At 36.4% G+C, this 23,267-nt stretch overlaps 1 long non-coding RNA gene across 1 annotated transcript in view; it reads left to right on the forward strand.

The window, feature by feature from the left end:
* The first annotated feature begins 10,760 nt into the window (after positions 1 to 10,760).
* LOC138710017 (uncharacterized) overlaps positions 10,761 to 23,267 on the forward strand; it is a 42,568-nt gene continuing 30,061 nt past the window's right edge. Inside the window, exon 1 of the long non-coding RNA XR_011335019.1 lies at positions 10,761 to 10,885. This is a non-coding gene — a long non-coding RNA (uncharacterized lncRNA). The remainder of the gene's footprint in view (positions 10,886 to 23,267) is intronic.

Genomic DNA, 23,267 nt, shown 5'->3' on the forward strand with positions numbered 1-23,267 from the left:
TGCTAATCAAGCTAGGTGAACCAACTTAGGTTACATTATTTTTGTGTCCTTGGCCGCCTTTATCATAAGGGCGCAGCATCTGAGCTTAAAGAATTACATTATTATACCTGATACCATTAGGCCACAAAATATCCATGGCATTAGAAAATACAGTTGCCATTGTTGTGTGGTTCACCTTTTCTATCGTCTCACACGTTAGTAAATATTTCTTTCCCGTAGGCCACTACTATGAGTAGTTCATCGGATAGTCGTATTCCCACATAATAACTTCGCATTTGCTTTTACTAGTAGTAGCATACGCCACCCTGTTTGCGAAGCGGAACGTGATGTTCCTACAACATAGCCTACTGTATAATTCTTTATCCACTGTCTGTACCTAGGGAACACGTGCCGAGACATTCTGCCCTCTGCATCAGTAACATGAAGCCACGGAACCTGGTCACTCTGATCCGCCCTCTGGTAATGATATAGTTGGGGATTTAGGTCTTGCCAAGCAACACGCTGAACTATTAGGTTCTAGATTATAAAAATGGGACTTATTAGCAAAAGATATCAAGATGTCCGTGTTCAGAAAACGAAACAATAAATTGACTAGTTATTTTGTAATGGAAAATACTGTTTGTGCCTGCAAAAATGTGAACGGGCTTATGGGTGAATTAGATATTGAATATAATCCAGAAGAATGGAGACTGTTCATCGATTCATCAAAACTAAGCTTAAAAGCAGTGTCATTGCACAATGGCAATACAGAACCTTCCATCAGTGGCTCATTCAGTCACTATGAAAGAAACTTATGAAAACATGCCACTAATATTGAATGCAGTAAATTGTAATGAACATCGCTGGGCAATTTGTGGGGATTTGAAAGTAATAGCTTTTTTGCTTGGATTACAAGGAGGGTTTACTAGGTTATGTTGTTTTTTTATGTTTGTGGGACAGTCGAGCAACAGCACAACATTATGTGGTGAAGAACTGGCCTATCAGACAAGGTTATATTCCTGGTGAGCATAATATTAAATATCCTCCGCTAATGCAACGTGAAAAAGTGCTCCACTGCATATAAAACTAGAGCCAATGAAAAATTTTTTGAAAGCTCTAGATAAGAGTGGAGAAGCCTTTCAGTGCTAAAGACTCTGTTCCCTAAAATCAGTGATGCTAAATTAAAAGAAGGCATATTTGTCGATCCATAAATTAGAAAACTTTTGAAGGACAGCATTTTTGAGAAAAGACTTAAACCCAAGGAATTACCAGCATGGAAATATTTTGCATCAAGGGTTTTTAGAGAATCATAAGGCAGAAAATTATCGCCAATTAATAGAGACGTTTCTAAGAAACTAAAAAAAATGGCCTGCAGTATGTTACTGAAGATCCACTTCTTACATTCACATTTGAACTTCTTTCCTGAAAACTTGGGGGACTGTAAGTGATGAGCACGGAGAGCGATTTCACCAAGACATTGCTACAATGGAGCAACGGTATCAAGAAAGATGGGATCCAGCGATGATGGGCAATTATTGCTAGTTTTTGAAAAGAGAAGATTCCAGTTCTCATAAGAGAAAAAATTAAGGTAGTTTTTTTTATCTTTTTTTTATTTTATTGCATGAAGAGTGGCTTTTATAAGTCGTAATAGCTGTTCCGTTATTACTGTATCAGTTTTATCATATCTAAGCTGCCCTTGGAAATTTTCACACAAGAAATGAGAACAAAATAATTTTTAATAGGTCAAAAATCCTGATTTTTCAGTGTATCAAGTATCTATAACACAAAAACGTGACGTGTTACGAACCTTTCGCTATCATTTTCGTGTTCAGCGCATGCGAATTAGTTAAGATCAGCCTATTTTATCAATGTTATGGAAAAAAAGTTCAAATTTGTTGAGTAGTGTAATTGGTAGATACAATGCGCGTACTGAATACTTACAAAACATAATAAATCAAACTTACATAGTTTAGTTTATTTACTTACACTATTGATCATATACATGCAGTAGAATTTATCAGTACATAAGAGAAGTGCTAGTAATAATCACTAAAATACCAAAAAATAATTAATAGAAACAATACAATGAAACCTGCTAGAGCAGAGGAAAACAACGTACAAGTTTCCCCCTTACTAAAATTTTCTTCTGCAAGTGAGCATGGAACAGGAAACAGTAATTTTACTTGCATTCCAGGGCGAACGTGACAACATTTATTTGTGCAATGTCTGCTAGCATAACTGTGTTGGAAGACAACAAACTAATTCTCTCTTCGTATTGCTTAGATCCATTGTTTTAGGATTTCAGGACAAGAATGCAAAATTAATATATATATATATATATATATATATATATCAAGATTCTAGCCTAGGCTTACAGTATCACTTCGTTTTACCTTCGGTTTTCTCGTAACAAAAGCAGAATAAACTTAGGCCTAACTATGGAAATGGATACCACTTCTCATTCTTTGGTCTTCTGAACAGCCAAATGTCACACAACGTCTCTCAATTTTGTTTGTCTTTATTGCGCTTATAGAACATGAACTTATAATAATTTTATTTATTTTATTTATTTATTTATTTATTTATTGTGCTGTACAACAGCCAGTGGCCAATTACAGTTCAGCACAAATTTAACAAAAAACATAAAACAAAAATAATTATTACACATAAATATAATTACAATTAATTACAATAATGACGATGAATGGATAACTAAGAATACTATGAGACAATGTTAATTGAGTATAATGCCTAAAATAATACATAAATTATAAATCGTTGCCAAGAGCAAACAAAGTCTATACATTGAAGGGATCGAATTCGCAGCCATGCATGTTGGCATTTTTAATGCATCTGGAGACTGGTGAAAGAAATTTCGAATTTCTAATATAGAAAAGTTTGTGGGCTCTCATATCTTTTGTTGGAATACGTAAGGTAATATTGTTTAAGAAAGAGTCACAGGATATATCACCTTTGAGGACTTTACAAAAGAACAGATAATCTAGCTCATGGCGTCTAGCATATAGATTTTGACAATTAAAATATTCACATTTTCTCTCATAACTATACCCGGAATTAATGGGCAGAAATCTGAATGAACATAAGGATATAAATTTTCTTTGTATATTTTCTAATTTAGCCGAGTCCGTAGTTGTAATCGAGTTCCAAACTACAGATGCATATTCGAGTTTCGATCGCACCAATGTATAGTATAGCATTAAAAGAGAATCGGGCGTGGAAAAAGAATAAGTTATTGACCGTATTATTCCTAGCATTCTGATTGCGTGATTGTAAATGTAATCAACGTGACTATGAAAATACAATTTACTGTCAAAGAATATTCCCAAATCTTTTACGCAATCCGTTCTGTTAATTAGTACATTATTTAGATAATAATTAAATTTCAGTGAAGAAGCTTTTCTAGAAAAGGTTATTACATTAGTTTTGGATACGTTAATTGTCATACCATTGTCTTCCAACCATTTAGCGACTGAATTAATGTCACATTGAAGTGATTGACAGTCAGTACTACTTTTGATTGTACGAAAAATTTTAAATCGTCTGCAAATAATAAACAGTCAGAACTTATTCTTTTGCATATATCATCTATGAATATAATAAATAGGAGAGGTCCTAAAGTAGATCCCTGCGGGACTCCGCAATTTATATTATAAGAATAAGAGTGTATATTAAACAGTCTTACACATGAAACTCTATTACTTAAATAATTTTCGAACCACTTTACGTAGCTTACAGAAAGGCCAATATTTCCTAACTTATGAAGAAGGATATAGTGCGGAACTACATCAAAAGCTTTGCTGAAATCAAAATATATTGAATCAGTTTGTCCCTGCGTTTCAATTATTGGTACAATTTGATTTAAATATGTGACCAGGTTAGTGACAGTGGATTTAGTTTTAGTAAATCCATGTTGTGAAGAATTGAGCTTGTTTTTCACATAAAACGATATATGTCTGTGAATAATAGTTTCAAAAATTTTTGAAAAGTTATTTAGGATCGAGATAGGTCTGTAGTTTCTGACATAATTTCTTTTTCCGTTTTTAAATATAGGAATAATTGCAGCTTGTTTCCATAGTGAGGGAAATTCACCATTTTTCAAACTAATATTAAATATGTGGTCTAAAAGAGGAATAAATATATTAGAGCATCCTTTAATTATAAAATTTGGAATACCGTCAGTGCCAGTTGTTTTTGTAGGTTTAAGTTTTTTAATTGCTTTACGAACGTCATCATGTGTTACTTTAGGTATAGGTAATGAGTCTGTTATATTCGTAATAATGTTTTCATATGTATGGCTGTGTTTAGTCTGAACAGATTTGAAGTGATCAGCAAAAGCATTGACAATGTCTAACTGATCTGTGATGTGTTTATCGTTAAGAATTAATTCAGAGGGATAATTATCAGTCTTCTGAAATGATTCAACATATTTCCAAAACTTTTTTCGTTCCGTTTTAAGATTTTCATTAATATTTTGAAGCCATGATAATTTATCCGATTTAATTTTAGATTTCACAAGTTTTCTATAGTAGGAAAATGTTTGATAATAAAATTCAGTTTTGAATTTTTTATATTTTTTATGTGCATGGTCTTTCTTTCTAATAAGTTTACGTAAGGTGTTAGAAAACCATTGTGGATAACTAGACCTTTTGACTCGAGTGACAGGAACTGCCTGGGATATGACACTATTAACTACTGAACTTAGTGAGCTAGCTGCATCGTTAACATCGACAGCTTGGTAAACACAGGACCAATCGTAATTATATAGACTCCAATATAAATTCAAGTAATCACCTTGAGAATAATTTGGGAAAGAATTTTGTTGATTCTGGGGAGAAAAATTTAGTGTGACTTCAAGAGTTATTGTTAAGGGAGGATGATAGTCATCCTGCAAGACTAGCGAGTGAGTGGCCAGATTGACCTCAGTCTCGGTTAAATTTGTAAATATAAGATCAAGTAAGTTTTTGTTATTAACTGTTGAATTTACTTGTTTCAATCCAAGAAAGCAAGAAGATGAAAATAACTGTTGAGCCTCAATTTTGGAGTAGTAATGGATGTTATTAGCACAACAACCAGATAACCAATTCATACCAGGAGTATTAAAATCGCCGAGAAAAACTACTCTATTATTGTGTGTATCGAGATGATTTTCAAGAAAATTTAGATAAGATTTTAGAAACTTTGGATCAGTGTCAGGTGGAAAGTAATGATTACCAATTAACAAATTGAATCCGTCTTCCATAGGAATCTGAACCCATACACACTCGCTAATGAATTCTAAGTCATGTCTCCGGTATACTACAGGTATTTGATTGTTGACAGCTATTAAGCTATAATAATAATAATAATAATAATAATAATAATAATAATAATAATAATAATAATAATAATAATAATAAAAATAATAATAATAATAATGATAATAATAATGATGATGATGATGGTTTATTTTAACTGGCAGAGTTAATAGATGACTATTGATCAGATTTTTTTTGTATTCGACAGGTATTGGAGAAAAAATGGGAGTACAAGGATACAGTACATCAGTTATTCATAGATTTCAAAAAGGCATATGACTCGGTTAAGAGAGAAGTTCTATATAATATTCTTACTGAATTTGGTATTGCCAAGGATATAGTTCGATTAAATAACGCAATTTAACGTTAACACAACCTGTAGGTCTAGGCTATCTTTGACTTCCTTAGGTAGGGATCTTGGTCAGGTGGTTACACTCTTATTGTAGAACTGCATCGTTGTGATCTGCAGGAGTATTACATCCATCTTAGAGACTACTATAACACTGCTGCAAGCACACGTTCCCTTCCCTACTGATGTGGAGCTGCGCTTGAGCGTGGTTTCGATCCCCGCTTCGGCTGATCAACTGGCTTTGTTTTCTCAAGTTTTCCCAAACTGTAAGCAGAATGTCAGATAATCACATGGCGAATCTTCGACCTCATACTCTTCAAAAAACATCTCATTATGACTAATCCCATCGACGTTAAATAAGCTTGTAGCTAATACAACGTCGTTAAATAACCGGCTGCAAACGTCTTATATCAGCCAGGGAATATAATAAGTTACGTTACAAATACATTTCCTTAGACACGAATCCTCTTGCTCCAAGCCAAATATGATGTAATTTTCTCATTCTTTCAGGAGCGAGAATTTAAAGTTTTAACGACTGTATAAAATCATAGTATCGTGTTTCACACCAATTGGTTAGAGAGAAAATCATAGAAATAAAATATGCAAGTCATATTTTGCCACAATAAAGATAACATTAGGATGCAAAACATACAGCAAAATCTTTTTCATTTTTTTTTGCCCAAAATTGATCCATCATATTTGCTTGGAATCACAAAATTTCTGTACGGCCTATATGTAGAGGCATTTCGTCTTCATTTGTCAAGGAATTTTCTATAGCATTCGACACTAAAGATTTTATTGATGCAAAATTGTGAAACAAAATAGTCTAATTTTTAGTAGGAAGACAGTTCGGAATGTGAAGAATTCGTATAGGACGTCAGTTGACTTGAAAACACTAGAAAGTAGGTAAAATGTAGAAATAATTGATCGGTACATATAACCTAAAACTGATTATTTAATACGTGCAATGAAGAGGAAGAACATTTAAAAATAAACGTGAAACGCACATTATATTTCACTTAGTATAAGCAAGGCATACAGAAGGTATAAACTAACCCAACCTAACCTACACAACGCATACGAAAAGCCTAAAGTAAGCTAATGTAAGCTAACCTGTCACAGATTCCTGCACCGGAGAACCTAGAAATATTCAAGATGGAAGTTTCAGTGTTGCATGCAATAGAAAAGCCTTTTTCGTGGTCACAGTGACATGTTTGCTAGCTTTGTCTAAATTGTGGCCATGAATTATTACGCAAAACGCACTAGCTGTAGTCCCGCGCCGTGGCGTCCCGCCTAGGACCCGCGTTACGGAATGCGCGCTGGTTCGAGTCCTCATGGGGGAAGAAATTTTCTCATGAAATTTCGGCCAGTGTATGGGACCGGTGCCCACCCAGCATCGTGATGCACTTGGGGAGCTACGATAGGTAGCGAAATCCGGTTGCGAATACCTGCTATAACGGCTGGGGGGATCATCGTGCTAACCACACGATACCTCCATTCTGTTTGGATGATCGTCCACCTCTGCTTCGACATGTGGGCGTGAGGCCAGCAGCCGGCTGGTCGGTCTAGGCCCTTCACGGGCTGTAGCGCCACGGATTATTTTAACGCACTAGCTGTGGAAAGACAGCCCAGAATGAGAGAATATTTTTATTACCGCGTAACAATCTCCCTGCTGGTCTGTTCTTCATTTAATTATAAGGAAGGACATAATTTGGTCGGAAAGGTGGACACACGTCCCACAGTGCCTTTCACAGTTTGTTGGAATGATCACGTGACATTTTCCGTGTGCCGCGTTGGTGATTACACGTAGGCCTACGTATTGAACTTCCATGTTATTATTATTGGATGAATTATCTTTTGTGATAATTAAATTACCGAGTCTTTCCATGTGTTTGCATTATTTCATTTTTATGTTTTCAGTAATAATATAATAAATAATATAAAAATAAAAATTAACAAGAATAAATGATAATTTTAAAGATATGATTGAAACACCTTGCATATACGAATCTGTAAGAGCTTAGGTTTGGTTAGTTTAGGTTAATGTTATGCCGTGCACATATGATCAATTGCAACTCAAAAAAAAAAAAAAAAACACACAAATTCACAATAATTTTCACTTCCTAAATCACCGGAAGTACTTCAACCCTAGTTTCACCAATCATAACTTTCCATTATATCTTTAAAATTACCGATTAAAATTTTAACCAACTTAAATCGGTAGTTATTACAAAATGAACACACAAAAATAAATAATATAGAAAGAGTCAACATTGATAATGAAGGATTTGCGAGTGCCATTTAATATTCAAATTTATTTTAAATTTTTAAAATTATGTTTTGTAGGTCATGTGCAGTGTTCGACACACACACACACACACACACAAAAAAAAACGATCTCGTATAGCGTGAATTTGTCCAAGTCCACTTTGGGCAGCGCCAAGTCCACACGACTACGGAAAGAAGTTATTTTGCACCTAAATTATCCTAAGTATATATAATAATAATAATAATAATAATAATAATAATAATAATAATAATAATAATAATAAATTATTTATAACACTTGAGTAAGCTGCCGCTTGCATGATAAAATTATCATCTTCTCAAATAGTAAGCCTAGGACCTGTTAGAATCGAATATCTTTCGTGAGGTCTTCCAATAAGTCTTTTCCCTCATGATGTGTAGAGAAGCATCTGTCCAGGTAGTCTGGGCGCTCCATTTTTTGTACATGTTGAAGCCAATTGTGTCCGCATTCTTATATATATATATTGTACAGTTGGTGTTATTTCTAATTCTCTGCAGTGTCAGTGTTCTTCTGTAATCTAGAAGACTATAGCCAGCAGTTCTTCGTAGAAATCTTATTTCTGCAATCGTTGGTCACCTTGGAGTCGAATAGCTGAGAACTGATTATGCCAAAATTTTATATGATTTAAGTCTTCTTTGTCTTTGTACTTTTGTGACTGAAAAGACTTGGTTAATGATTCTCAAAGATTTGTTATAAGTTTGGATTTTATTAGACATATCACATTCTTCAAGGAATCTTAGGGTGTAACCTAAATATCTGAAGTAGTTGGTTGACCTGCTCCAGTATGAAATTACCGATGTACACCTTACATCTCACGGGTGTTTACTCTTAAAAGACTTTTTTTCTTGTTGAAATTTCTAAATTTTAAGTTTTTGTCATAAGATTTAGGTGGTGAATAGAGTATTTAATTCATCTTGGTTATTGTCAAAAAGGATTTGTTGGTTAGCATATAACAGAGCATCTAGAGCAGGCCTGGACACTAGTAACTCATTTGACACGCTGCAGATTTCCCCTTAAGTCTCCACTCCATCTTCCCCGGCTGAGAGAGTACACAGGAAAGTAAGCATTGTTCAATGACGGATTGTACAGGGACATCATTTTATTTTTACTTCAATTTTTATTGTACCTGAGTTTTTGAATGTACTTCACTCCCACCCCTTCAACCGTTTTCCACACAGATCCAAGACCGCATATACAGTCATAGTAGCCACAGTACGTTCCAAAAATATGTTCGCATTTTCCAGTGACGAAAGAGCTTTCAATATTGAATCATTTTCGCATAGGTACTGTCGTCCATTTACCTACGTCGTATCCCGGTTTCCCCCACCAGCTTTTATTCGCCAGCTAGTGGCTGGGCTGTCTTAGCTCTTTTCTGAGAACATTAATTTCTGTTAGGAATTGGACGTCTACGTAATATTATACAACTGTTTAAAATAACTTAAATAAAAGGACCTCGTTAAGTAATTAACTGTCACGTGATTTCCCTCCTTTCTACGACCCTACGACATAACCACTTGGACGGACAGTAGGTAGTATGTCTGAGTAATTTTATCTTTTCGGATCGGTTAGAAGTGAAGATTGAATTTACAGTACGCAAGGTACTCTTTTATAGAGTAGGTACAGAATTATTTCAACATGAGTTACTAGTACGAAGAACTGGTAATTGGAAATAAGTACAATATGCTATAGTGCGATAATATGCACATTAGAACTGAAGCCTGTATCGAAATGTGTTTAATATCCATATTATGATTATTTTTCAATTTAACTTCATTCTATACATTGTACGCTGATGTGCTGTAGACAGTATAATGTACACTGCATAATGAATACGTCCACATGGACAGCTCAGTTCGTGAGTAAAAACACTCATTGTTAATAGTGTACTGTATTTTGATTAAACAAAAACCTAATGAAAATGATTAAACTCAAAAGCGCAATATTTCCTAGTTTACGTAAATGGATGAACTACTTTTCTTCCCTCCTATACCTAGTAAAGTGATTTGTTTGTATATTACTTCAGTATCATCGAACTCCAGTCGTGGAAGGGGATAGCAAACAGCGTTGATCCAGAGGTATAGTCAAGTTAGTATTAAAAATGTTAGTAAAAATAAAATGATGACCCTGTATAAGGCTTTTACGAAATTTCGGCTTTCGCTGGTCGCCTGAAATCTATCACCGGTGCACAGTGCCTAATGTCCGTTTGTTTGTAAGGCAGTGTAATCGAAAAGCACTTCTGAGTTACTTTTCACTTCTCCGTTGTGTGCAGGGCTGATACAGAGCGTTATTTCCTTCGAGTGTGATGGATCCATGTACTGTCAAACGCCAGCGTCGAATGATTCAACAGATGTATAATAGGGCTGACAGAGAGCAACTTTGTCTGCTATCACAATAATTATAACATTTTTGTTACTTAAATATGTACGTAAGCTACTATATATGTAAAGAACGCGGATTAATGACCATTTCATATTATAATCGGAGTCATGTTCACTCTGCCCGTGTTAGGCTTATGAGTGCACAGGACAGAGGAAACAAACCGTCTGTAGCTGCATAACAATCTAGAGACATTAAACGAACCTTAATACGTATGAATTTATTTAAATTAATACATGAATATAACATATTCATAACGTAAATAGAATAGCAAGATTATGTACTTCATTTCAGAATGACTGAATGAATATGAATTTTTGTATGACGTAACTATGATTGTTGACCTCTCGCACCTTCCACTTACCTCGCCAGCTGCTGGGGGCGCTCGAGTTGTCTAGAGACTCTGCGGACAGCAGTGTAGTTAGTTGTTGTGTACCGGTGCAGAAGTGCGTTGCGTGTTGACTGTCGTTTACCGATAGATGCTTTCAGTGATGCATAATATTTTCTGAAACTCCAAAAACGTGTTGCAGCCATGAAGCTCTGCTGGGAATTCAGCAGGTGTGTCCAGTGCTTTATGTAGTCTACTGTGTAACTCACCTTCTCCACTCTGCGCCGTCATAGAACTTTATTCTTTGAGTATACTCCGTTCCATAATGTCTGACACTAGATGTGAAAGTTACCGGCAGAGGTGGAGAGAAGTATAACTGCTATTCAACCAATGGCATAGATCTCATTCCATTGGTTGTGTAACAATATACGTCCCTCCTGCTCTGTTGGCAATGTTTACTGCTCCTCTCAGACATTATGGAACGAAGTATAGACGCAATGCATCATTCTGTCGTGTGATACAAAAGGCATAGACTCGATTTCCAACTTTAATTCGTTAGCAGCATCGCAAAATGAATGGTTGTGGTGCATGTGTGTGTTTATATGTCAATTTATAGCTTTAGAATGGAACGCCTTTATTACATCCTAGTGAACACTCTTATTTAAGTATGTCCATATGCTTTCAGTATGTTTTGTCACTATGCTAAGTTTTACTTATTGTTAGATTAACATAGTACAAAAAATCAAAGCAACTTTTTCGGTCTGAGAATATTGCAACAAATTATTATTAATGATACATTCAATGTGATGTTAAGGCACGTAGGTTCCATAGCTTAGGCTAATTTTGATTAATATTCGCAGCGTCTGTCGACAGAAAACTTGCTGTAATTTATCGAAGGGTATAAACACACCATAAGCTTGGGTTTCCATTATCAGCTTAGTAGTTGTAGTTGTAGTTACTTGGGCAACTCTCCGAAGACAGGTCTGAACCTCATGAGTGACACCAATCAGGAATCACTCAAGAGGAAACTAAGCCACGAGATAATGGGGTATGTATATAAACTATAGGAGGGTCAATAATGTAATTTTTTACATTTTCCTTTTAATACCAGCAATACTAATTTTGCCTCTGATTGAGGTTCTGGCTGATAGGCTATGTACATCTATTAACAGGCAGTACATCTCACTTGACGATTTCTGTCAGAGAAATAAAAATTGTTTGTATGCATCTGAAGTCTGATTAGTGTACTTGTAGCTAATCGGTGATGTATGTAATGGAGAGGGAAGGGAACTGACCATCCTACCTCATTATCTCCTGGCCTAGTTGTCTCATAAGTGGTGTCTTGCTGGTATCACTTGAGGTTCAGACCTGTCTTCGGACAATTGACTAAACAATAACAATAATAATTTGAGGGCGAGTAGGTTTCCAGGTCAATTAATTTTGGCTAAACTAGCGCAGAGATAGTTCCAATCGTACTCCGTCAATAAACCTCTATTGTTGTACAGCTGCTTCTTCAGCCTTACCAACATAACTAAGCGTGACATTAGGAAAGTTTCACGCCAGTGTACACTGGATTTTTTAAAGTTATGTTTTGTTAGGTTACAGCTTAGATTAGGTTAGATTAGATTAGATTAAGTTTGGTTAGTTTAGGGTTTTCTGAATTATTGCGTATCACGTTAAGGTGCAATTGTATATTCATTCTTGGCTTCTAGTCGAGTCATAGCTATTATAAAAAAAATCCGATGCCAATTTCACACTGAAAATGAGGGTCGGAAATTGCTGTGAAAGTGGTGGCTGGCGGAGAAGTGCAGGAAGTTGAAACAGGTTAAGTTAGGTTAGCTTAAGCTTTTCGCATGCTTTGAATTTACGAATCTGCGACAGGCCGTTTAGTTTAGACTGAATGTCTTGCATGTCGCATGATGATCAGAACTTCATAACTCCTAGAAACAAAATTTTACAAGGAAGCAAGAAAGTATCTAGATAACGAGGCTGTTACGCATTCTTAACGAAACACTGCGATGTTGCAATAAAATCAGTCTTCTTGATGATGACGTATCTGATTTTCTATTGCTGTTTCATTTTGAGCCATAAATGGAATTAGGCTGCATGATTTTGTTTCTTAACTTCCCAACCAAAAATGGACTTACTAGGTTTTGAAAGGAAATTGGTGGGAGCATTATTATAGTGCTAATAATTCTAAACACAATTCTCTTGTTTATTAACATTATATTTATTGAAAATCATATAATAATGTAGGCCTAATAAGTAAAAACAAATTATAACATCTGTATAGACAAAAAAATACATGAAATATGAAACAAAAATAAAACTGGAGTTTAAAGTGGTAATAATTAATAATATGCCTAGTTATGAGAACCAGATAGTGGACTTAACCCGTATCCAATTTTCACCCAACTCCTCACACGCCATTCTCCAATTCAGAGTGTGTTAAGAAATATGGTCTTACGAACATGAATCATTTTATCATTAATTAAAAAATGATAATGCAACGTGTATGATCTATGGCGTATTTCTGTTGTAGTATCTCTGGACATCCTCTGATTTTATTCGTCGTAGAGTGGAAATATTTAAAATGTTGGCTTCACTTGTCGTTTTCCACTGTCTTTGTTGCATTTCCACTTACCAGGTTCATTTTTACTGTACCCCTACTCGCTCCTTGCTAATGCTCCTCTTCCACGTTGCTTTATCTATTTTCCACCAGCCACTGGGATGTCACCACTTCATATTTTTGCGTCTTACGGTGTTTGAAACTACGGTATAAGAGTATAACCAATTGGAGGTATAAAACAGTAATAACTACTTGACCTACCCATTTTTAATACATAATATGTATAATTTTGAAATACAAACCTCATCAGAATCATTTTCTGAGGAAATGCCATTGTCGTTTTCACCAGGTACGTATGCTTTATCTTTCACGCTATCGTCACTGTCAAACTCATGATTTCCAAGTCATGTTCAGTCAATTCTGCAATTCAATACAATTAAATATTAAAATATATACAATGAGTGATTCGTGATGTTGAGCACGCTGTCTACGTGTGTGCATGTTGGTGCAATTTCGGCGACATGGGGTAGCTGATAATAATAATTGCGTCATTACTCCAAAAGCGTTATAGCTCGAATAACAAAGCATTAGAAACATAATAATAATAATAATAATAATAATAATAATGATAATAATAATAATGATAATAATATTAATAATGATGATAATAATAATAATAATAATAATAATAATAATAATAATAATGGTGGTGGCAGTGGTAGTATATTGTCGTATAAGACTAATGTGAGATGTTTTGTTTTGTTTTTTGCAGGTAAGCGTCCCCATCATGAGCCAGCTCTGTCGACGTCGACTGCAAGGTAAGTTTTTTTTAAGTATTGACTGGTTACGTTCCTGTGGGAAATCTGTTTAGAGATGAATGCCTTTCAACGATACAATAAACACAGTAATTAAAAAAAGTATTTCGAGATACTCTATTACCACGGGATGTATAATTTTTCCTTTTCGATGGAAGAAAGTACGGACCGTATGAGAAAAGTGTTGACGTATCACTTGATTACCGTAACACGTGACATTCAGAAAAACAGCGTCTTAGAACTTACCATAGGCCTACTATTATTATGTAGAACGACGTAGCTCGTAAATCGAGCCGCAATCTGTCTGTTGCAGTAGCCTACTTCAAAAAAATCCTTTTCTGCATTTTTGTAGTCAACAGTGTTTATATTCTGGTATTGAAATTCGTATGAAATTTCCGCATTCAGTTGTGACTGAAACTTCCATCTGAGAGATATTAAAATACCGCCGTAAAATCGTCTGGATAGCCTTTTTATCTGGTTAGTTGGTCTGTAATCATTAAAGTGATTGCAATGATCACAATATATAGGGATAGTGAAATTTTTTGATCAGTGAAAAGTTTATAGTGTCAGTGAAATGTGTTCTACTCGTATAGCGTCAGTGAAGTGTGCCATAGTGCCAGTGCAGTGAGTGAGATGGGAGTGAAGTGAAAGAGTATCAGTGCCAAAGAGAAGAATGGAGTGTGCGAAATGGACAGACAGAAGAAGAAGTGAGGCTATGTTGGAAAGAGTAAGTGAAGAGAGAATAATGCTGAAACTTGTCAGGAAGAGAAATGAAAGGAATTGGTTGGGTCACTGGCTGAGAAGAAACTGCCTTGTGAAGGATACACTGGAAGGAATTGTGAACGGGAGAAGAGTTCGGAGAAGAAGAAACTATCAGGTGATAGACGACATCAAGATAATATGCATCATGTGCGGGGACTCAGAGGAAGGCAGGGTGTAGGAAAGATTAGAGACAGTTGGGTTTGCAGAAAATTATGAATTAATAAATATTTGACTGAATGTAAATTATAATATGTATGTATGTATGTAATGCATGTAATGTAGGCTGTGTATGTAATGTATGTATATGGAAGTTGTAAAGGCAAATTACTTTTACTTTAAGTAATTAGTTACTTTAAAATATTATTATTATTATTATTATTATTATTATTATTATTATTATTATTATTAAATGCAATTATTCTGTGTAATTATGTCTTCAGTGCCATCGCGTGTTTGCCCATTTCCAGTTCTAATAAACACATACAAATAAACAGTGCACTGACTACGAAGATACAGCCGCTCAGCCATCATTCTAAGTGACGCCTACATTTAATATTAAATGACAGTGACTTGACCACACCATCACTTTGTGATGATGATGATGATGATGATGATGATGATGATGATGATATGGGAACACATACAGACTATACAGATGTGTAGGAATGCTAATATTACATCTATTTTGTGATTAATCTACTCAACTGGCCCATTTGTTTTGCGAATAAGCTTTTTATATTAGAGACGGCCTTTCGTTGTCTGCAGAAATTTTCCATATAGGGTAAATATAATAATTTCTTTGGATAGAAATGACTTTCAGTATCTTTGTAAAAAAGGAGAGAAATATTTCAAGTTGACAGTAAAGATTGAATTGATATTTGCAGATTAGCACGTTTTGCAGTATAATAATTAATTCTGCTTCTAGTACATTAACTAGCCTACCGAATTTATTGAAGTTTACCCATTAATATATACATGTATAGCTCAAAAGATGAATAATTTTTGAGGTTTGTATGCTATGTATTTATTTATTTTATTGGGTTATTTTACGACGCTGTAACAACATCTAGGTTATTTAGCGTCTGAATGATATGAAGGTGATAATGCCGGTGAAATGAGTCCGGGGTCCAGCACCGAAAGTTACCCAGCATTTGCTCGTATTGGGTTGAGGGAAAACCCCGGAAAAAACCTCAACCAGGTAACTTGCCCCGACCGGGATTCGAACCCGGGCCACCTGGTTTCGCAGCCAGACGCGCTGACCGTTACTCCACAGGTGTGGACGTATGCTATGTAGGTCTACTGTATATTTTTTGTAGAGCCACCAACGTAGCTCAGTCGGCAGACTCGGTAGCCTGGTGATCTGGAGCTGCGCTAGGGCTTGAATTAGATTCCAGTTTGGGCTGATTACCTGATTGGGATTTTTCCGAGGTATTGCCCAATCATAATGCAAATACCAGGTAATCTACGGCGAATCCTCGGCTCACTTCATCTTGCAAAAAAAAAAAAAAAATCTTGTGAAATCTTGACTTGTTTCACATCTTAAAGCTCAAATGCTAAAATAAGTTATATGGAATACATTAAGTGAAAAGAAATGAAATGAAAAATATGCAGATCCGACCGATGCTTGAAGCCTGCAGCATGGTTTCCTCTGAGAGGGAAGTAAGGCTGGGACGTCCGTGCAGAAGATTTCCGACATGTAAAAGAAATCTGTACCTGTCAGAGTACTTTGGGCATATACATTGAAATTGGACACTGAATAGCCTCTGCAATAGAGAAGGTCGCTGTAATGCAGTCATTACCAACTGGTCGAGTTGTGACGTCGGAGTACGCTTTTCCTCTCTGAGAAGGGGCCCGGAGGAATAGTCAGAGTCGATCTCGGAGCTGTGGCAGATCGTGGATTGTCAGAGCTACTAGCTCTGGTTGTATGTATAGGTCTAATAGTGTAATGAAGAGAATGAGTAATATAGGCTACTGAAAGAAAAGTAGATATCGGTTCCTTCGATTATTATGAAGCCGTGCTGGCAGCAGTATTGAAATCAGATCTGGGTATACATACCAGTAATACAAAGAAATGCAAATATGAAAAAGTATTAGGTACAAAATTAAAGTTATTATACATAATAGAAAAATACAGTAGTAGTGGTGGTAGTAGTAGTAATAATAATAGCGTAACAATGATACTAATTATATGTACATATTTTCATATTATACACGGTATGCAAGGAATACCATACTTAAACGGGCAGTGTCTTTTGTCTCTCTTTTTTTTTTTTTTTTTTAAATTCCCATTAATTTATGAAGAAACTACAAATATGTAGAATCTACGTTGTGGACCTACCAGTTCATGCCAAACATAGATTGGTCTACACATTTCATTGTACAGTACCTGTATTACTTAACCCTACTATTCCATCCGATACTTACTTATTTACAAATGGCTTTAAAGAACCCAAAGGTTCATTACCGCCCTCACATAAGCCCGCCATCGGTCCCTATCCTGTGCAAGATTAATGCAGTCTCTATCATATCCCACCTCTCTCAAATCCATTTTAATATTATCCTCCCATCTACGTCATGAAGTAAAAAATGACATTTCATCTGAAATTAAAGCAATATTTCTCTATCTCACTTAAATTACTCACTTTCAACTTTACACCAGAAAATATAAATTCATTTGGGGCAGAAGAGCACTGCCATTTTTCTGTCATTTGTCTTAAGCACGTTGTAGACAACTGTAGTACTCCATACATTTATAAACATTAGGACTTAAAAACTTCCTTAGGGCCACAGTTTTCAGTTCCTTTGGGTATCACATTCCTTTCTTGCTACGATCCCGTAAATCCACTTGAATTTTCACAATCTTTACGGTAGATAAAAACATATCACATAAATTTTTAATTTGCCGCTATTTCCACCCGCAAGCTGAGAATCACGACTGTTTTCTCCTACAGATGACAATGAGGATACTTCACTTTGTACACGCCGTTTTTAAGTCATTACAATTTCCTCCATCTTTCTTTCCTAGGATTGTGAGCTGATAAATCAACTTCACTTTGAACGGAAATAGTTATTTTGGGAGACACTGCAGAAATTTCAGGGTTGGTGCAATTACTTGCACTTTCATTTATATCTTCAACCTAGAAAATATGATATAAAATTATTTAAAGACATGTAGGTAGTTCTGTTATCTAGGTTATATCAGGTGACTTTCTACATCAGTAAAATATGCCTATCTACTAAATAACTCCATTTAGCTAGGGTTTACTCAAAGGGTTTTAATCAAATGCCAAGCCGCCCAGGACTATAGTTCAGTCTAAAAATAAGTCTACATGAATTTAGGTACATTAAATATATCAGAAAGATACCAAAATTATTTAAGTATAGTAGCGTGTACCTGTCTCGTTCCTATTATTACTTATTAGGTACTGTAAACGCTAAGTTAAACTGGTTTGCCACACTCCACAGCTTCGATCAGGTCAGGACTTGAGAGTCTATCTGGATTGCTACGGAGAACGCGAGAAGCTCGCTGTGACGTCACAGAACATTGAGTTGGAAGTGAGTGCTGTAATAACTGAAGTACTGATATTGCTACTACTGTCTCTACCGATATTAAATTTGAACAGTATTCTATCAGGGAGTAGATTATTTGTAAAAGACTGGTGATCTTATAGAAACGCTGAGGTTTTATATTTGGTTGAAGATCTTATACCGATACTTTTACTTTGAAACAAAATATTATGCAATATTTACGTTGAGTGTTACAAATTAATGGAATCATATCAATGCATTACTTCATATTTTTCAGATTTATGCAGAGCGTCTCGAGATAGTTTCTTAATTTTTGTTTCGGGCTTTAGTTGTCTTTTATAGATGTACTTGTCTTTGTGTCTGAAGTGCAGATAGAACTCATACATCTCTGGTTTACTTTTTTTAGGCCTGTATGAATATTGATTCTATTGCAAGTGACAAATTTATCTGAGTTCTGTAACTTAAAACCAATATTAACATTTTCGCCGGAATTTGTCGGAATTCTCTTGTGGTTTCACTTTCCTTCACACCACTTACGATAGTGCCCCGAGAAGAGGGCCTTAATGGTAACATCACAATCTAAATATAATGTATGTGAAATCTGTTGCCTACTTTAGTGGCTTTGATATTTATGATAGTTGATCTATCAAAGTTTCTACAGATTCTGTTCAATATTTGTTGTGTCTCTCGTTGCGTTGGTCACTACGCGACGCTGTGCTGACATCTTTAATCTGCTTCTGGATAGTCTATATTCCACTACAGCTAATATGTAGTCTTTGAAGAAGCGAACATACGTTTTCATACATTTGTTTGAACTCCTTTCACCGTATGCATAAAGAACACAATTCGTCGCGATTTCCTTTTCTTCACGTACCTGTATTGGAAGATACAAAAATAATAGAATAGTCATAGAAATTTCTAAGACCACAGTATTAGAAATAACCCTACATGTAAGTCTGAACAATGTTTACTTACGATTTCTTTATTGCTTACATTTTTATTGCCTGAAACAAGTGCGTGTTGTGGACAAGATGGCTTCCCATATCCCAAAAAGAATTCAGCCTCTGATTTAACGTATTCCAGTACTGGTTTGGCACTCACCTGGTGGCCAAAGTTGTATTCTTGGAATCGCATTTTCTCTATGAGCTCTCTTATGTTCAAGGCCTAAATTCACTTTTCATTTTCTTTTATTTCTATTATTTTCATTTCTCTCTTTCTCTCACACTCCCCCCTCTCTCTCTCCCTCTCCCTCTCTCTTTCGAATCCTGTCTCGTTTTTCAGGCGAGAGTTCATCTCCCCGTGAAAGACTTAATCCTGAAAACTGAAAGAGAGGAGGCTTATGTGTTTCTACTTTATGCACACACATTCCATGATGCACAACACACGATGTTTCCTAATCACATACTAATTAAAACATACCTGTCGATCGCTGTTCGTAACATCGACACCTGTGGAGTAATTGTTAGCGCGTCTGGCCGCGAAACCAGGTGGCCCGGGTTCGATTTCCGGTCGGGGTAAGTTACCTGGTTGAGGTTTTTCTGGCGTTTTCCCTCAACCCAATATGAGCAAATGCTGAGTAACTATCGGTGCTGGACCCCGAATCATTTCACCGGCATTATCATCGTCATCTGATTCAGACGCTAAATAACCTAAGATGTTGTTAAAGCAAAAAAAAAAAAAAAAAAAACATAGCCTGTATCTGGGTTATGATCAGGATCATCTATAGAGCCGTTCGGGTACATATAAATAAAATTTACAAATCACACCACGAGAATTTTCTACTTAAGCAGAAGAACGTCAGTCCTCGGTACATCCATTACGCTGAATTCCGAAGTTGTGTTACGCAATATAAATGAGTGAGTTAGAACTTCTGTGCCACAAAGCAGCGGCAAGAAAACCATCTTTTTAATGTGTTATTATTCTCAGTACAGATGCAGTGAGATACTGGAGGGCGGTTGGAGAAGCTCCACATGAGGTCGAAGACATTCAAATTAGAGTCGTGCACAACCAGTTACGAAACGTAGGAATGATATATTGCTACTGAACGCCTGACGCTATAGACAGTACGCGAAGCTCTTCCGTCTCGCAGAGTAGTCCAATGTTCGGAGTAATAATGTCCGATTCTTTCTCGGATGGACGATTCTGGATCATGAAAGACAGATAATATTGAGTTCCAAGAATTGTTGGAAGGACGCGATTATCATCGTGTACGTTTCAGTTGATATTTCCGAATCTCTCCGCATTGGTTGGTTGATTGATTGCATTAATTTATTAATTAATCCATCCATCCAAAATATTATGTTTTATTTAACCACGCTCGCAAAAGCCGAGGTTATATCAGCGTCGCTGGTGCGCCGGAACTTTGTCCCGCAGGAGATCTTTTACAAGCCACCTGGCCCGCGATCGAACCCAAAACCTCGGGCATAGAATGGCAGCGCTATAGCAGCTGAGCCAACCAGGCCGACTTCATTAATTAATTGATTAATTAATTCATTCATTCATTCAGCAATCCAGGAATTGAACAGCACTTATCATGAAGCTGCACTCATTAGAGCTCGAGGGTGCTTTTATTTTTATTAACAACTTTATCTCCTTAAAAATAATTTATTAGTAAAATAATAATACTCCACTTAAAAATCTAATTAAAAGACTATATATTGGCTATATTAACACCTACTCTTCCAGAGGTAACCAATGCGTTTTGAGTTTAAAGTATGAACGTTAAAATAGTGAGTACTTATTTGCTCCTCTATTTTGTAAGTGACTGCAATTTATTTTATTCTTGTATTTGTTTACATGTGAGATTTTATCTAAGCTTTATGCTTATTTCCTTTGTTACCATGTCCATTAGTTGATTTATATATTAGTTATGAAAATAAATGTGCCAAACTGTCCAATCAATGATGATCTTATTCCAATCTAACACTTTTTTAATTAGGAAAAGTATATTTCCTTCAATTTTTACTCCATTAGTGTAGTTTGAAAATGTCATCAGTGTTCCTGTAAGATGAAGTGCACTTGGTGTTCTGTCCTATATATCTGTGGTTCTGTCTAGCCAGCAAGACATCAGGCGCAACCTCTTGAAAGGCGGATATTCGGTTCGATGCTCAACCTCGCCGGTTGTTGTGTGACCGGTCAAATATAAACCGGTTTTAAGCGCTGTTCTGAAGCTCTCTAATTCAAATACAGCAGTGATGTTAACGTTCCTGCCACTTTCAGTTTCTTGATTCATTTCGATTTTACTATGCCCTTGAAGTCGGGATGAATACATTATTAGCAACAGATATACGCAAAATGTTTCTCAGATTGTCACTCATCCTCAATCTTGTTGATTTTTTAGAAGTTTCGTAACAGAAAATGTCTGTTCACAGCATACAGTATGTACAGTTACCCTTAAAAAGAATGAGACGATTCTTGGTCGTCGGAAGTTAAAGTTCTACAGCGCGGTTCACTCGATATCGACGTAACGATACATAACATGAGAAATAGTACAAGAATTGTTATAAGGACCACAACAAGGACAAGGACCAGAATAAGGATCACGAAGAAGACTGCCATTTAAGGCCAGGATTTCACAACATAGCTCGAGTCACAAAATATCATTGCTTCACTGTACCGAATGGCAAATGCCTGCTAAGGGATCTACATTCTGGACTGCTGCTATCACTGTCTTGTCTCGGTAGCTCATATAGTAGCGTGTTGGTTCCGCTGTATAACCGAAACGTCTCGTGTTCGATCCCGGGTAAAACTTTTTTTTTGAGGTGTAATTAATTTGTTCAGAGTTCCTCGACTGTCTAATTTGTCGAAAAATATGGAATAATTTATGCCCAATTTCTGGGTTTTACAAGTTGGCTGAACCTCGTCAAAAAATAAAATAAAACTTACTTGGAAGTTAAAAGTATTCTTCCTCAAACAAAAATCATAAGAAACAAAAATAGACCTGTTAACTTAAAATCTTGTCCACATGCCATCAGCTTCTATTACAGATCTAAGTCGATCCGGCATGGATGTCACGAGATTGTGAAATAAGTTCTGATCCCCGGCGAGATCTTCCCACGTGTCAACAACTTGATCCCACAATTCGTCTCGATTTCGAGGGCGTCGGTGGGCATAGGGACTATCCTTCTCTTTTTCAATTCCACCCATAAATTTTCGATGACATTCAAATCAAGTGACTTCGGAGGCCAATTAATGATTTCGATCTCGAGTCTCCTTTGAAACCACCTTTGAATGCTTGCAGCATAGTGCACGGGATGGCTATCCTGCTGGAAGAGCAATGTTCCTTCGGGAAAATGTTCTCGGGCGGAGGGAAGGAATATATTTTCCAGAATGTGCTCGTAAGTTCCCGCATTAAACCGGCCATAGATGCTTCTATAACGCCAGGCCCATCGTAAGACATCCACCCCCAACACGATATGCTAAAGCGCCCCGATCTTTCACGTCGGTGCACATAGCGCTGGTCATGTCGGAGACCATCCTCACGATAGACACGGACAGGACCTTCGTAATCACTCGAGATGGTTGTTTCGTCGGAGAAAATTACATTTCTCCAATCGAAATCCACTCGATTGGTAGCGAAGGCAAGACGGTCGACAGCTTGTGCTTCCCCCAATATTTCCATTTGCGCAGCCCTCCGGCTCCTAATACCGCGGTTCCTCAACCTGCTGATCACAGTCTGTGAAGAGCCGGGAAAGTTAGATACTGCTCTTATTTCGTTAGCAGTCAGAAAGGGGTCCTGTCGAACTGTCTCGAATAAGAGAGCATCCTCTTCCAATGAAGAAATCCGCGGACACCCAGGAATAGGGCGATTTTCGACCTCCCCTAAATTTTGGTAACGATAAGCCACCTCGCGGCTGTACTTCCAGGAACACCGACCAAACGGCCAGCAGATCTAGCCCCATATCCAGTCTCAACTAGAGCTATAACTCGCTGTCTCAT

Source organism: Periplaneta americana, chromosome 12 (assembly GCF_040183065.1).
Source record: "Periplaneta americana isolate PAMFEO1 chromosome 12, P.americana_PAMFEO1_priV1, whole genome shotgun sequence".
Lineage (NCBI taxonomy): Eukaryota > Metazoa > Arthropoda > Insecta > Blattodea > Blattidae > Periplaneta > Periplaneta americana.